Here is a 9767-nt window from a genome sequence, read left to right on the forward strand (position 1 = left end):
CAGGTGAGACAGTCAGTGTAAAATACTTAACGGTGCCTAGAACACAGTAAGTTCCGAGTAAACGTCAGCTGTTAGTTTTATGTAGTCCGTCTACCAAAAAACCGTCAGTCATGAGGTAAGGGGAGATAGGGAGGGGGCGGGGCTCCTGGCAGGAAGGTCGGTGAGGAGAGGGGCAAGCAGGGATGCAGGACCGCATTCCAGCCCGGGGGAAGGGACGAGACCCAGGCATGCGCACAAGGCGCCTCAGCTTCCAGACTAGGATTCCCTTAAAGCCGTGCTCACTTCACGGGCATTATACAAGCTCAAGGGCGGGAGGGAGAGAGTTCCTTCTTTTTACGACACTTCCGCTTCCTTTTCTCTCCCAGTTTTCCAGGCTTGCTGCTTCCCGCCTCCTTTTCTCTGTGGTAGGCTGAAGTGTGTTGGGGTGAGCGGGGACAGAGAGCGGGGCCAGTCTCTGGCGGAGCCGGTGCGGGGGTGCGGCGGGGTCGGCGCACCGGGGGCTGGCTGGGGAGCACTCGGAGAATGGGAGGAGCGTCCGTTAGAGGAGGCAGGAAGCCCCCCGAGACTACCAGGGGTCTGGGGCGGACTGTGGTGGGGGGAGAGGTGGGGGTTGGAGGCCGAGCGGGCGGAGGCGGAGCCTGGGAGCGGTGTTTAATCCTTCCTTAGTCACGCCCGCATCCAGTGACCCTGGTCAGGGTCTGCCCCTCCAGGCTTCTGTGCTTGCCCCTTGCCCAGACTCCCAGGGAACGTGCTCCCGGCGTGTGTCTCTCTGGTTCTCACTCCTCGCTCAGCATCGTCCTGGTTAGCCCCTCCTCCGGGAAGCCTTCCCTGATGCTGCCTGGGCCCGTGCCCTCCCCGTGTTGAAAGGGTCATCTGTTTGTCCTCCACTTTGTAAGGAGATGCTGGACTCAAGAAAGGCCTCCCCGCCCCCCGGGAGAGAAATGACCGCTTCCTTTTGGTCCCTGCCCCCGCCCCTGATCTCCCCGCACTGGAGAAGTGAGAACGTCTGGTCTGAGCAGGGCAGACCTCCAGCGTGACCCCTCACTCTCCTGCTTCTCCTTTCCTCCCCAGCTCTGCCTTCTGTGGCCTTTGCTCTGCCCCAGGAGGACAGCCTGGAGGAAGAGGGAATGGCTTCTGCCCCGAAACCCGGGCCCGGGAAGGTGAGTGCAAGTTGCAGCTTTCCTGAAATAGCATCTCAGGCCAGAGCCCTTGGGGTAGGTTTCTTTGTCCTGTGCTGTAACACTAGAAATCGTGGGCATCAGAGAATTATAGCCAGAGACACCAATGTATCCTCTCCCCACACAAAAAAAGGCCTAATTACTTTACTTTAGATTAATGGAAATGGAGAATAAGGGAGCAATCCTTGAAGGATGGACAGGTTAAGTAATTGGAGGGCAAGGTGTGGAATGTCAGTAAAGTAGAAGAGGTAGGAGGGTTAGGAGATGAGGTAGCACAAACGTGAGACAAAGATCAGAAGAAGAATTTGTTACAGAAAGTGTATGTTTATGCATGTTCATGTATATCTATATATAAATGTGTCTGTGCTTAATTATATCCTGGGCGGGAGATAAAGAGGAAAAAAAAACAAAAAGTGCACAGCAGAGAACAAAAGAAAACCAACAAGGAAGCAAACCAAAGATGAACAGCATTATATAGGCTTTCTTGAATGGAAATTTGTTGCTATATATTTTGAATCTCTTACATTCTGCTGTGCACATGACATGCTTTTTTCCCCTTTGTATTTAAGTTAAAATATTTAAGTTGGTAATATGTTCTTTTATTTACATTTACGTTTCAGTAGTTAAAAAAAGGAAATAAATAAATGGGAACACTTAACAAATTATGGTATGTGTAAGTGATTATGATGAAATATTGTTGTCCTGTAAGAAATGAAGAGCAGCATGTCTCAGAAGAACCTGAAAGACTTACATGAGCTGATACAAAGTGAAATGCATTGTATACAAACTAACAGCAATATTGTAAGATGATCAGTTGTGAGTGACCAGCTATTCTCTGCAATAGAGTGATCCAAGAGAACTCTGAAGGACTTATGATGAAAAACGCTATCCATTTGTGGAGAAAGAACTGATGGTGTCTGAATACAGATTGAAACATACTTTTTAAATTTATTTTCCTGAGGTTTTTTTTTTTGTCTTCTTCTTTCACAAGACTACAAATGTATTACCTATATCAATTGCTTGCCTTCTCACTGGGGGGGTAGGAGGGTGGGAAGAGAGAAAGAGAAAGAATTTTCAATTCACAGTTTAAAAAGTGATATTAAAATTGTTACATGTAACTGGGGAAATAATAAATATTATTTTATTTAAATTTTTTTTTTTTGGTAGGCAATGGGGTGAAGTGACTTACCAGAATCACACAGCTAAGTGAGTGTTAAGTGTCTGAGGCTGATTTGAACTCAGGTTCTCCTGACTCCATGGCAAGTGTTCTATTACTGTGCCACCTAGCTGCCCCTGAAAATAATACATTTTAAAAAATTTAATGTAATCAAAGTTATCAGTTTTACACCTCACACTACTGTTACCTCTTATTTATTCATAAATTGTTTGCCTATCCATAATTCTGATACGTTTCGTGTTTGTAATTTTCTTGTTGTATCTCTCTTTATATCTAATTCATGTATCCATTTGACATTAATTTGATGAATGGTGTAAGATACTGATCTACCGCAATTTCTGCCATTCTGCTTTCCAGTTTTCCCAGAATTTTTAGCAAATAATGAATTATTTTAAATGTTTAAATTTTTAGTCAGTTAGGATTAGTGACTTGCCCGGGGTTACACAGCTAGTAATGTGAAGTATTTGGTCTGAGGTTGATTTGAACTCAGGTCCTCTTCACTTCAGGGCATGTGCTATATCTGTTGTTCCACCTAGTGCCCGCAAATAATGAATTCTTATCCTACTTTAAGTCTTTACCCTGTCAAATACAAGGTTATTCTATTTATTTGTTACTGTAAATTGTATGTCTCTTCTGTTCCATTTATCTACCTTTCTATTTCTTAGCCAGAACTGGTAGTTTTGATAATTACTGCCTTATAATATAGTCAAAGTCTGGCACTGCAAACTTCCTTCCTTACATGTTTTTCATTAGTTTCTTTGACATTCTTGACTTTTTGTTCTTCCAAATACATTTTGTTATTTTTTCTAATTCAGTAGAATAATTTTTTCGTTATTTAATTGGGATAGCATTGAATATATAAATTAGTTTAAATAAAATTGTCATTTTTGTTATTGGCCCTGTCTACCCAGGAACAATTAAAATTCCTCTAAATCAGTTTAAATCTGATTTTATTTGTATAAAAAGTTTTTTAATTTTATTTATATAGCTCCTGGATTTGTTTTGGCAGTTGTGCTCCCAGGTATTTATATTGTCTACAGTTATTTTAAATGGCATCTCTTTTACTATTCTTCTTGCAGGGTTTTGTTTATGCTATGTGGAATGCTGATGAATTAGGTGGATTTACTTTATAACCTGCTACTTTGTTAATTATTTTAACTAAAGTGAGTGGGATTTTCCAAGTATATCATCATGTCATCTGCAGAAAGAGATAGTTTTATTACCTAATTGCCTATTCTGATTCTTTCTATTTCTTTTTCTTCTCTTATTGCTGTTGCTAGGATTTCCAATACAATACTGAAAAATCTTGGTAACAGTGGATATCCTTGTTTCACCCCTGATCTTTCTGGGAAGACTTCTAGCTTATCTCTATTACAAATAATGCTTGCTGATGTTTTAGATAAATGCTTTTTATCAATTTAAGGAAAAATCCATTTAGACCCAAGACTTTAAGTGTTTTAAATAGAAATGAGTGGTGTTCTTCATCAAAAGCTTGTCTACATTTATTGATAGCATCATGTGATTTTTAAAAAACTTTTATTGTTAATATAATCAATTATTTTAATACTTTTCCTTACGATAAATCATCTCTGCACTCCTGGTATCAATCCCATGTGATCATAATGTATAATCTTCAGGATATATTGTTGTAATCTTTCAGCTAGTCTTTTATTTACGATTTTTGTATCCATATTCATTAATGAAATTGGTCTGTAATTTTCTTTCTCTGTTTTTACTCTTCTTGGTTTTGGTGTCAGTATCACATGTCTTTCATAAACGGAGTTTGGTAGGATTTCTTTTTTGCCTATTCAAAATAATTTATGTAATATGTTGGATAGAATTCACTTGTAAATCCATCTGGTCCTGGTGCTTTTACCTTAGGAACCTCGTTTATCGTTTGTTCAATTTCTTTTTTTAAAAGAGGTCTATTTAGATATTCTATTTCCTCTTCTGCTAATCTAAGCAATTTATATTTTTGTAAATATTCTTCCATTTCACTGAAACTGTTAAATTTATAGGCATATAATTGGACAAAATAACTACTTTTTTTCACTAAATTTTATTAATTTCTTTTGATTTATCAACAGTCACTTCCATATGCTTTTGAGTTCATAATTTTTCTCCACCTTCCTCCCTACCACCTTCCCCAAGACGGCACACAATGTGATATAGGCTATACATTTACATTCCTATTAAACATATTTTCACATTAGTGAAGTTGTAAGTAAAAATTAAAACCAATAGGAGGTACCATCAGAAAGAGGAAACAAAACTCAACAGAAGAGAAAAAAATGATAGCGATTCAACTTCCATAGTTCTTTCTTTGGATATGGAGAGCCTTTTCTATCACAAGGCCTCTGGAGATGTCTTAGGTGCTTGTAATGCTGAGAAGGGTTAAGTTTATCAATATTGTCATCACAATGTGTCTGTTATTGTGTACAAAGTTCTCTTGGTTCTGCTCACTTCTCTCAGCATCAGACCATACAAGTCTTTCCAGTTTTTCTGAAGTCAGCCTGTTCATCATTTCTTATAGCACAATAATATTCTTTACATTCATATACAATGGCTTGCTCAGCCATTCCCCAATTGATGGGCATCCTCTCAATTTCTAATTCTTTGCCACCACAAAAGAGCTGCTGTGAATATTTTTGTACACGTGGGTCCTTTCCCATTTTTATGATCTCTTTGGGATATAGCCTAGAAGTGCTATTGCTAGATCAAAGGGTATGCACATTTTTGTAGCCCTTTGGGCATAGTTCCAAATTGTTCTCCAAAATGGTTGGATCATTTCACAACTCCACCAACAGTGCATTAATGTTCCAATTTTCCCACATCTTCTCCAACATTTATCATTTTCCTGTTTTGTCATGTTGGCCAGTCTGATAGGTGTGATGTGGTACCTCAGAGTTGTTTTGATTTGCATTTCTCTAATCAATAATGATTTAGAGCATTTTTTCATATGACTATAGATGCTTTAATTTCTTCATCTGAGAACTGTCTGTTCATATCTTTGACCATTTATCAATTGGGGAATGGCTTGTATTATAAATTTGTCTTAATTCTCTATATATTTTAGAAATGAGGCCCTTATCAGAGAGACTGGTTGTAAAAATTCTTTCCCAATTTTCTACCTTCCTTCTAATCCTAGTTGCATTGGCTTTGTTTGTACAAAACTTTTCAATTTAATGTAATCAAAATTATCCATTTTGCTTTTCATAATGTTCTCTATATCCTGTTTGGTCATGAATTCTTCTGTTCTCCATAGATCTGAGAGGTAAACTATTCCTTGTTTCCCACTTATAGTATCAGCCTTTATATCTAAGTCATGAACCCATTTTGACTTTATTTTGGTATATGGTGTGAGATTTGGGTCTATGCCTAGTTTCTGCCATACTCTTTTCCAGTTTTCCCAGCAGTTTTTTTCAAAGAGTGGGTTCTTATCCCAGAAGCTGGGGTCTTTGGGTTTATCAAATAATAGATTACTATAGTCATTGACTATGTGTCTTGCATATTTAACCTATTCCATTGATCCACCACTCTATTTCTTAGCCAGTACCAAGCAGTTTTGATGATTGCTGCTTTATAATACAATTTAAGATCTGGAATTGCTAGGCCACCTTCCCCTGCATTTCTTTTCATTAGTTCCTTTGATATTCTGGACCTTTTGTTTTTCCAAATGAATCTCATTGTAATTTTTTCTAACTCTATAAAATAATTTTTTGGTAGTTTGATTGGTATGGCACTGAATAAGTAAATTAGCTTAGGTAGGATTGTCATTTTTATTATATTAGCTCAGCCTACCCATGAGCAACTGATGTTTTTCCAGTTATTTAGATCTGATTTTATTTGTGTGAAAAGTGTTTTGTAAGTGTGTTGATAGAGTTCCTGGGTTTGTTTTGGTAGGTAGACTCCTAAATATTTTATAATGTCTACAGTAAGTTTAAATGGAATTTCTCTTTCTATCTCTTGCTGTTGGGCTTTGTTGGTAATATATAGAAATGCTGATGATTTATGTGGGTTTATTTTATAGCCTGCAACTTTGCTAAAGTTGTTTATTATTTCAAGTAGTTTTTTACTTGATTCTCTAGGATTCTCTAAGTATATCATCATGTCATCTGCAAAGAATGATAGCTTTGTTTCTTCTTTGCCTATTCTAATACCTTCAATTTCTTTTTCTTCTCTTATTGCTAAAGCTAACCTTTCCAGTACAGTATTGAATAACAGTGGTGATAATGGACTTTCTTGTTTCACCCCCGATCTTATTGGAAATGCTCCTAGCCTGTCCCCATTACGTATAATGCTTGCTGAAGGTTTTAGATAGATGCTATTTATTATTTTATGAAATACTCCATGTATACCTATGCTTTCTAGTGTTTTTAATAGGAATGAGTGTTGTATTTTATCAAAAGCTTTTTCTGCATCTATGGAGATGATCATGTGGTTTCTGTTGGTTTTAGTGTTGATGTGCTCAATTAAGGTGATAGTTTTCCTAATATTGAACCCACCCTGCATTCCTGGTATAAATCCTACCTGGTCATAGTGTATTATTCTTGTGATAAGTTGCTGCAATCTGTTTGCTAGTATTTTGTTTAAAAAATTTTTTATCTATATTCATTAGAGAAATTGGTGTCTATGATTTTCTTTCTCTGTTTTGACCCTTCCTGGTTGAGGTATCAGCACCATATTTGTATCATAAAAAGAATTTGGTAAGACTCCTTCTTCACCTATTTTCCCAAATAGTCTGTATAGTATTGGAATTAATTGTTCTTTAAATGTTTGATAGAATTTGCATGTAAATTCATCTGGCCCTGGAGATTTTTTCCTAGGGAGTTCATCAATGGCTTGTTCAATTTCTTTTTCTGAGATGGGGTTATTTAAGTATTTTACTTCCTCTTCTGTTAATCTGGGCAATTTATATTTTTGTAAATATGTATCCATTTCACTAAGATTGTCAAATTTGTTGGCATATAGTTAGGCAAAACAATTCCTAATTACTGTTGTAATTTCCTCTTCCTTGGTGGTACCTTCAGCCTTTTCATTCTTGATGGTAGTAATTTGGTTTTCTTCTTTTTTTAAATTATATTAACCAAAGGTTTATCTATTTTATTGGTTTTTTCATAAAACCAGTTCTTAGTTTTATTTATTAGTTCAATAGTTTTCTTAATTTCAATTTTCTTAATTTTTCCTTTGGTAGTGTTTAAGTTGAGGATTTTTAATTTGTTTTTTTCTAGTTTTTTTAGTTGTATGCCCAATTCAGTGATCTCTTTTTTCAATTTTATTTCTGTAAGCATTTAGAGATATAAAACTTCCCTAAGAACTGCTTTCGCTGCATCCCATAAGTTTTGGTATGTTGTCTCATTATTGTCATTCTCTTAAATGAAATTATTGATTGAGTCTATGATTTGTGATTTTTTGACCCAATCATTTTTTAGGATTAGATTATTTAGTTTACAATTATTTTTTAGTCTATCTTTCCATGGCTCTTTATTACATGTAATTTTTATTGCATCATGATCTGAAAAGGATGCATTTAATATTTCTGCCTTTCTGCATTGGATTGTGAGGTTTTTTATGCCCTAGTACATGGTCAAGTTTTGTGTCTGTGCCATGTATGGCTGAGAAAAAAGTATATTCCTTTCTATCCCCATTCAGTTTTCTCCAGAGTTCTATCATACCTAACTTTTCTAATGTTCTGATCACCTGCTTAACTTCTTTCTTGTTTATTTTGGGGTTAGATTTACCTAGTACAGAGAGGGGGACGTTGAGGTCCCCTACTAGTATAGTTTTGCTGTCTATTTCTTCATGTAACTCCCTGAACTTCTCTAAGAATTTGTATGCTATACCATTTGGTGCATATAAGTTTAGTAATGATATTACTTCATTGTCTATGGTACCTTTTAGCAGGATATAGTTTCCTTCCATATCTCTTTTGATTAGATGTACTTTTGCTTTTGCTTTGTCTGAGATCAGGATTGCTACCCCTGCTTTTTTAACTTCAGCTGAAGCATAATATATTCTGCTCCAGCCTTTTACCTTTACCCTGTATGTGTCACTCTTTTTCATATGTGTTTCCTGTAAACAACATATTGTAGGATTATGGTTTTTCATCCATTCTGCAATCCATTTCTTTTTTATGGGAGAGTTCATCCCATTCACATTCACAGTTATGAATACTGTCTGTGTCATTTTCTCCTCCCTTTTTACCCCCTGTTTATGCTTTTCTTTCTCCTTTAGTCCCCTCACTAGTGTTTTGCTTTTTGACCTCCTTCAGTCTCTCTTCCCTTCTATTATCCCTTTCCCTTTTCTTCCCCTTTACCTTAGTGCTTCTTTCCTCCCTCTCTTTTCTTTCCCACTCTCCCTCCTACTGCCCACAGGGCAAGTTGGATTTCCATACCCAACTGATTATGTTGTTCCCTTCCCAAGCCAAATCTGATGAGAGTAAGGTTCAAACAAGGCTCCCCCCCCCCTTTCCCTGTGCTGTAATAGGATTTTGTGTCTTCTTTCCCTGTAATGCAATTTATCCTTGTCTGCCTCCTCCTTTCTCAGTACATTTTCTAAGATCAGATTGATCCACTTATTTGGATCCATGTAACCCACTTGATTAGAATTTTTTTTATCAGTACAGCAAAGTCAACTAATATCCACCTTCTTTATGTATACTCCTTTAAGATGGTGTAATAACAATACAGTTCTCAAGAGTCGCAAGTGTCATCTTCCCTTGTAGGGATGTAAACAGTATGCCCTTATTAACAACATATTGTATCTTTCTGTCCCATACATGTTTTCATCTTTCTTGAATCTTGTACTTGCAGATCAAATTTTTTGTTGAGCCCTGGCCTTTTTATGAGGAAGGTTTGGAAGTCCCCTATTTCGTTGAATATCTATCTCCTGCCTTGAAACATCATGCTCATTTTTGCTGGGTAGTTGATCCTTGGCTGCAATCCAAGCTCCTTTGCCTTATGGAATATCATGTTCTATGCCCTGTGGTCCTTTAACGTAGAAGCTGCAAGGTCCTGTGTAATCCTTACTGTGGTTCCATGATATTTAAATTGTTTCTTTCTGGCTGCTTGCAGCACCTTCTCTTTCATCTGGTAATTTTTTAGTTTTGTTATTATATTCCTTGGCGTTTTCAATTTGGGATCTCTTTCAGGTGGTGAGTGGTGTATTCTTTCTATGGTTATTTTACCTTCTGGTTCTAGGACTTCTGGACAGTTTTCCTTTATGATTTCCTGAAAGATACTGTCCAGGCTCTTGTTCTCATCATGATTTTCAGGTAGTCCAGTAATTTTTAAATTGTGTCTCCTGGATGTGTTTTCCAGGTGGGTTGTTTTACTGATGAGGTATTTTACATTTCCATCTATTTTTTCATTTTTTGTTTCTGTTTGATTCTTGCTCTCTCTAGAGTCATTAGG

General features: G+C 37.0%; 1 long non-coding RNA gene across 1 annotated transcript in view; it reads left to right on the top strand.

The window, feature by feature from the left end:
• The first annotated feature begins 206 nt into the window (after positions 1-206).
• LOC110204692 (uncharacterized) overlaps positions 207-9767 on the top strand; it is a 22810-nt gene continuing 13249 nt past the window's right edge. The window contains exons 1-2 of the long non-coding RNA XR_013484445.1: positions 207-424; positions 1072-1160. This is a non-coding gene — a long non-coding RNA (uncharacterized LOC110204692). The remainder of the gene's footprint in view (positions 425-1071; positions 1161-9767) is intronic.

The sequence above is a fragment of the Phascolarctos cinereus genome, unplaced genomic scaffold, assembly GCF_003287225.1.
Source record: "Phascolarctos cinereus isolate Bilbo 61053 unplaced genomic scaffold, phaCin_HiC Scaffold_2;HRSCAF=192, whole genome shotgun sequence".
NCBI classification, from domain to species: domain Eukaryota; kingdom Metazoa; phylum Chordata; class Mammalia; order Diprotodontia; family Phascolarctidae; genus Phascolarctos; species Phascolarctos cinereus.